Genomic DNA, 7,374 nt, shown 5'->3' with positions numbered 1-7,374 from the left:
ATACAACAACAGCTCTGATGGCGATTCCAGAAAATGAGTTCCAAAATTGCTTTCAAGGGGGTACTAGGTGCCGGCGTTGTTGCATAGCTTCCCACGGGGAGTACTTTGAAGGCGACCATAGTGATATTCAGCAATGAGGTATGTAGCACTTTTTCTAGGATGAGTTCGCAAACTTAATTGTCCGACCTGGTATGTGTTCAATTACTTGTTGACTAAATAAACAGATGAAGTCCTTGGGGACTCCTAGAAATGAGAGGACGAGTCTTTGAAGACAGCCTGCAGCCCAGCAAAAGAAAGTTGGAAGAGTGAAAGAAATATATTTCATTACTGTTAACATGGCCGCAATTTCCCTAGGCAGCTGGCTCATAACAGAGAACATAAAGTGGACAACATAAAGCATTAAATAGACTATAGTACATACACATGATGGAATACAATACAACCATTAGAAATCACAGTTGTAGACCACATATCTCATATATGTGGTATAGTCTTAGAAAGAAACTCTATGTAGTTGTTCAAATTATATTGCAGATTTATGTTTTTTGGCGTGTGAAAATGATCCTGACGAAAACCATTCATGATTTTTTTTTCAGTAAAAAAGTGCAGGTTATAGAAAAATTTGAAGAGGTTGATTTTTTTAAATTACTATAAAATTATAAATATGTGCTTATGATATGCAAGGAACTACAAAAAGCATTTTACATTTGTATGATTACCTTATAATAATCCTATGCAAGGAAGATATTATTATCTCCGTTTTAAAAACAAGGAAAATGAAAACTTTAGTGGCAAAACAGTTGCCTGTGGCTAACTCTATTAATAGCAATGTCTAGGTAGGGCTATTTATGTTCTCTATTTTTAAAATTTTCTGCAATGAACAGGGGTAAATTTTACAATAGAACATAATTAATTTAAAAAATATATAAACGTTTTTAATGACAAAAAAAGTGCTTTATGCAATGTTGTCAAAATCCAGTAAGATAAATTTATTTATACTGTATAATTTCAATTATGTTTTCTAAAAAGCAGAGAGAATACTGGAAAGACATGGGTACAAATGTTATAAATGAGTCCTTTTTCTCTTTACTTAGGCACTCTTGCATTTCCTAATTTTTTGGAATGACCTTGTATTTGCTTTCATTATTAAGCAATTTGCCAAAGCTGCCTACTGTAGAGCAGTAAGCATTGGGATACTTTAATTTCAGATCAAATCCCCAAAAAGTCTCTAAGGTAATTTCAACTCTTATCCCACAAAGTCAGATGTAAGAGAGATTAAACCTTTTGCTATAACAAAATTAATTTTTATTTCAAATCTTCATTTTTCAACAATGGAAAATCTTGATCTCAATCTATTTCACTCCCCTTATTCCCAATCCCACCTCCACCTTCACCCCCTTCCTAGGAATTACCCACCCTCTTTCACTGCCTCACAGAATATCAGGGGAAAAGTCATATGTGTTAGTATTTTAGAAATATTATCCTTCCTCACATCAGTGGTGCTGCAACAATTAGATCCCAACCCAGACCAACCTGGATTCCCCCGTCTGAGTGATGGACACACTGGCCTTTGCGAGGTAGGACTAAGTTGTAAAAATTCCACTCTCCTGTGACTTAAAGTCAGCCAGGCTGACTTGACCTCTCTTTCATCAGGTTGAGGATTTATTGTCAAATGGAGATAGAATCCTCTTTACCTAGAAAGGATGGTCATATCAGGTCATCCGGGAGGGAACGAAAAGAGTACATTGAAGCCTAAGCTGGCAGCTGCTTTTGCCTATTAAGTAGTCTTTCTGCTTTAGCGCAGATGGCGTTGGCAGTGCCACATAAGTCACCCTGGAAAGGCACAAACACATTTAAAAGTTGGCTTTGACTTCTTGACTTTCCACATTATATATATAAATATACATTTATATATATTAAATATATTTGTATATAGATATATATTTCCACATTATACACACACACACATTTATTTATATATAAAATTCCACTAGCATTTATATGATGCTTACTTTGCAGGCTGGTTTGTCAGTGTATTTTCAATGCCTACCTCACCTGGTGCTTGGCACACATCAGGTACTTATCAATATCGGTTTGTTATATCAGTGATAAATAAACAAATGGTAAATGAATTGACATTTTTATAAAAGGTGAATATTCACAGATGATATGCACATAGCTATGATGCAATTCAAATGTATATTAGCCATGAAATGACACATGAGAAGTCTTAAGGGAAAAGATTGTAACCAACCAGCTGCTTTTCCCAGAGCTCCAGAGCTGGAGAAGAGCTATCTGGCTTCAGGGATCCATCTGGAGTAGGAAATACTTAGAATTGTGCCATGATACATGTAGGGAGGAGGGAGTTCTTGCTTCATCCTTTGATGCACCGGTTCACACCAGAGTGGCACTTCTGAGTGGAGGCATGCCAGGGGACACAGAGCCACTGCAGAGAGTCAGCCTCAAGTTCAGTTGATCTCTCCACTCAGGAGAGCCTCAGGTACAATTGCACCCAGGACCAGCCAGAGGTACCCAGGTAGGGAGGTGGTAACTCTTTGAGGTGTCTGCTGAGTGTTAAGTGTCTTGTAAACCTGGTATCAAGTCAGCCAAGAATCCAATTGCAAATATAAATCTCATAATGAGTTTGAGAATTTGGAAGTGGGTGCCTGGTGACACTTTCTGTTTCCATTTTCATTATCATCCTCATGATTATTAATGTTGCAATTACATTTATTTGAACATGTACATCCCAGACTCTATGCCAAATACTTTGATTCTCATCATTGCAACCTCTCTGAAAGGTATTGTTATCTCTATGTTACAACAGAGAAAATGAGCCCCAGAGAAGCTAAATAACTTTCTCAATCCTCCCAGCTAGGAAAAGCCTTGCCTTCTCAGCTCAGAAATTCATGAACGACTCATTTGTATCTATATTTCAAAGAATCCTAGGAGGTACCACAGAAAGGCCTCAGGAGCTGTTTCAAAGGGAATATCAATCCTGTGGCAAGTTCCAGGATTCCTCTGAGAAGCTCACATTTTGATGAGGCTTCTCTGATTTCATCTATTTTCAATGCTAGTCAGCCATGTACGATTTAATTTGATTGCTTTAGGACTCTGCTCCAATATTTGAAAAAATAAACAAGAGAAAGATAAAAAAAAGAGATTGCAATAGGAAGGGAAAGAGAGAGGAAAAATATCAAAAACAATTGGCCTAAAGAAGAAAATCTAAACTTAATTTTGGTATTTCCAGACCTTTAGAAACTTTCCTGAAGATATTGTCCCTCGTACTTGAATAGTTGGCTCCAGTCATATTAGCCAAGTTACCGTTTTTTGAGCACTCCTGTTGTCTATTTGCCTCTTTGTCTCTTGTCTTCAGTCTCCCAAGCTCATGTTGTTTTTTTCTACCCGTCATTTCCAGCTGTCTCACAGCTTCTGCCTCCTGAAGACTTCACTAGGTTGCCCTGCTGGAAGTCACCTAGATGGGGAGAGAGGAGAGGGCGGACATGGCGATGGTATGTGGAGGGTAGAGGCCAAGGCTGCTGCTAAACATTTTACAACACACAGGACAAGCCCAAATTGTCAGTGGTGCCAATGCTGGGAAACCCTCCAACAAGGCATGAGACTAAAGAAAATAGCATATGGAAAGTGAAAAAGTAAAACCATCTTTATTCTCAGATGACATGATGGTTAATGGAGAAATCCCTAAGGAATCTAAAAAACACTAGTAGGTCTAATAAGTGAATTTACAAAGGTCATAGGATATGAGGTCAATCTACCAAAAATTAAATTTATTTTTATGTACTTGCAGAAAAGAATTAGAAAATAATTTTTAAATCATAGTATTAATACATAAAATATTTCAAAATAAATTTAATAAAAGACACATAAGATGTATATACTGAAAATTAAAACATTGCTAAAATAAATTTTAAAAGTTCTAAATAAATGGAGAGATATAGAATGTTCATGGATCAGCAGATACAATATTGTTAAGATGTAGATTTTTCCCAAATTAATCTATACATTACAAATACAATCCTAATCAAAACATTAATTTTTTTGAAATCGACTTCAATATGGATCCAGCATGATTGCACAAAAATTTGGAGGATTCACAAATTTTAAGGTGATTTTAAGACTTATTATAAAGCTACAGTACTCAATATAATGTGAAACTATAAGTATAGCAAAAGAAATTGATGGAACATATTAGAGAGTTGGAAAGTAGGTCCATACATATGGAGTCAATTGATTTCCAACAAAGGTGTCAAGACAATTCAATAGGTAAGGAAAACTCTTTTAAACAAATGGAGCTTGAAAAACTAGAATAAATATATGGGGGGAAAATGAACTGCAACCTCTACCTCACATCTACATAAAAATTAATTTAAGATGGGTCATAGACATAAAAGTAAAAGTTTAAATTATAAAAAATTCTAGAAGAAAACATAGAAGAATATCTTTGAAAACGTGGAAGGCAAAGATTTCTTAGAGGTGATGCTAGAAGCACTAATCATATAAGAAAAATAGATAAATTTGAAGTCATCAAAATTTAAAACTTCTATTTATTGAAAGACACTTTTAAGAAAATGAAAAAAACAGAAAATATTAATTACTATATCTATATCTTATCTTATCTATCTATCTAACTATAACAAAGGATTTGTATTGAGGTTATAGATTCTAAAAAGAAAAAAAGCAACCCAGTTTAAAAATGAACAAAATGAACACACCCCAAAATAAATTTTAATCTACAGGAAAAATTAGCACACACAAAAATGACTTTTATATCCCCCACCTCTATTACCTTTTTACCAACAACCAGGAAGTCTACATTTTCACTGTCAAAGGAAAGTGGACTATCTATATTCTTTACACTATGAGAGAAATATAAGATATGAATCCAAGATGAGATAGGCTTGGATGTTGTTGTTCCAAATGAAAGGAAAGACAAATTTGAAAATTCTATTCTTCATGCAGTAGTCTTGATTTCTGGTTAAAATTAACGATTAAGCACAAATGTTGATTTTTACCCCCTCCCTCCAAACCCTGTTAAAACAACAGTAAAAGAATACAAATATTCTAAAACCACAAGAAAAAATAGATGAAAGGAGATAAGGACTGTCAATAAATTTTGGGAAGATGAAAAGATGATGGATTAGTGATAACTGAGAAAGAGTAGAGAAAGCTGAAACGTGTCTAACATGCAGAGGGAGATGCTGAGAAGAAGTAAGCCATTTCACTGAGCAGAAACATGGAGAGTCTTGGGAACTGCATTCACCAATTACCATGGAAAGTGATGGTGAGAAATGAGAAAAGAAATAGTCAAATTGTGTGTAAGGGACATGTGGACTCCCAGGTGGCTCCCCACGTTCCTTCCTAGCTGGGTGAGTTCTCTGCTCAACCCTAACAAGGGCTAGGAAGTTTATTATTCTCTAGAGAAGTTGCATCAAATAGTTTGTGGGCTTAAAATCAGGCACAGCTAAGGATAAAAGATGGTCTAGATGACACCTGCATCAAAATCAATGGTACATAAATTTAAGATGTATTAAAAAGGTATGGAGGATAATGTTTTAAAGTTTATTGTCCTTTTCTCTTTACTAAATATAACATTTGCCCTACTGTACACCAGGCAGTATTCGTTGCCAAAAATAAAATTCAATTTCAAGCTTTTAAACAAAATTTATAATTTTGGAAAACTTGTATCTGCACCTAAAAAGAGACAAATCTTTAAAGAGTTTTCTGATTAGATTGTGATATAATAACTGATGTGTTTATTTACTATTGTATAATGAAAGGTGTCAACATTTGGAAAATCTGCAAATCTCAGTGAACCAATATTTTCCAAATGACCAAATTCACTATGTTACAAAACTATGAATGGGTAAAAGATCTGTTTCAAGTCCAAGATAGACCAATAGCTTTTCATGCAATAGAGTAAGAAGACTTCGATGATATAATCCCAGGTTCTACATTGCAAGAAATCTTTAGAAAACTGCTACTTGTCAAGTTTGGGTAGAGTATCAAAGGATATCACAATTATATGAAAAGGCTTTTAAAGTATTCTTCCCTTTTCCAACTACATGTTTTTTTCAGGCCAGACTTTCTTAATATACTTGAACCAAAATCACACACAGCAATTGTTCAAATGCAGAGGCAGAGAAGTTAGCTGTCTTCTATAAAGCCAGACATTTTTTTTTTAATTTACAAAAGTATAATATAATGCCACTAATTCTTTTTGGTTTGGAAAACACAATTATTTTCCAACTACATGTTTTTTTCAGGCCAGACTTTCTTAATATACTTGAACCAAAATCACACACAGCAATTATTCAAATGCAAAGGCAGAGAAGTTAAGCCAGACATTTTTTTTTTTTTTAATTTACAAAAGTATAATATAATGCCACTAATTTTTTTTGGTTTGGAAAACACAATTATTCTTCATTAAAATATGTTATTTATGCTAACATGTAATGGGTTTATTATTGTTATTATAAATAAAGTAATAAAATATTTTAAATTCTCAATTTGGATTTTAAATACTATAAATATCAATAATATTAAAATCAAAAGCTCTTTGTGGTCCGCAATAATTTGAACCCATAAGGGGTCATAAAACCAAAAAGTTTGGGAACTCTTCTCTAAGAAATCACCTAACTATCATAGAAGTGATGAATATACCAGGATAAGTGATCCTAGAATTGATGATGTGCTCATCTCTTTGCATCCTCTTAGTTGATACATGATTTTAATTCCTGGTTATGCTAACTCTGATAACTTGATTAAGCTGATGTCTATCATCCTTTGCCACTGTAAATTTACTCTTTTTCTTTTGTATTCTGAGCTTTGCGCAGTGGCAGTATCGTAGCCAATGAGGTTTATCCGAGGCACGATTATTGCTAATTGAAAACTTTTGTATTCTGTAACTATTTTGTGGAAAGATATCTTGAAGCTATGTAAATATCTTGTTCTTCATCAAACATTTATCTCCATTAAAGTTTTTTGCCTGAATTATTACCATGATATTTGCTATTTTAATGATGAAATGATATTTCATTCTTTCATCTACATTAATTAGTTGGCATGTTTTTATTATAAGAAACAGTTTAAGAATTTTTCTCGGGAGATGAAGGTAAGGGGGATCAAATATATGGTGATGGAAAGAGAACTAACTCTGGGTGATGAACACACAATGGGATTTATAGATGATGTGATACAGAATTGTACACCTGAAATCTATGTAATTTTACTAACAATTGTCACCCCAATAAATTTAATAAAAAGAAAAGAAATTTTCTCTTCTCTTAATTTATGTATCCATTTATTTACTTATATCAATATGTACTCATGAATTTCAATTTAAATCAGTAGGCT

The 7,374-nt window shown here is 33.9% G+C and overlaps 1 pseudogene; it reads left to right on the top strand.

Moving 5' to 3' along the window:
- The first annotated feature begins 6,842 nt into the window (after positions 1-6,842).
- LOC141570323 (U4 spliceosomal RNA) lies at positions 6,843-6,965 on the top strand (annotated as a pseudogene).
- Positions 6,966-7,374: the final 409 nt, after the last annotated feature.

This window comes from Rhinolophus sinicus, linkage group LG02, assembly GCF_036562045.2.
Source record: "Rhinolophus sinicus isolate RSC01 linkage group LG02, ASM3656204v1, whole genome shotgun sequence".
Lineage (NCBI taxonomy): Eukaryota > Metazoa > Chordata > Mammalia > Chiroptera > Rhinolophidae > Rhinolophus > Rhinolophus sinicus.
This window is presented reverse-complemented; position numbering and strand designations above follow the sequence as displayed.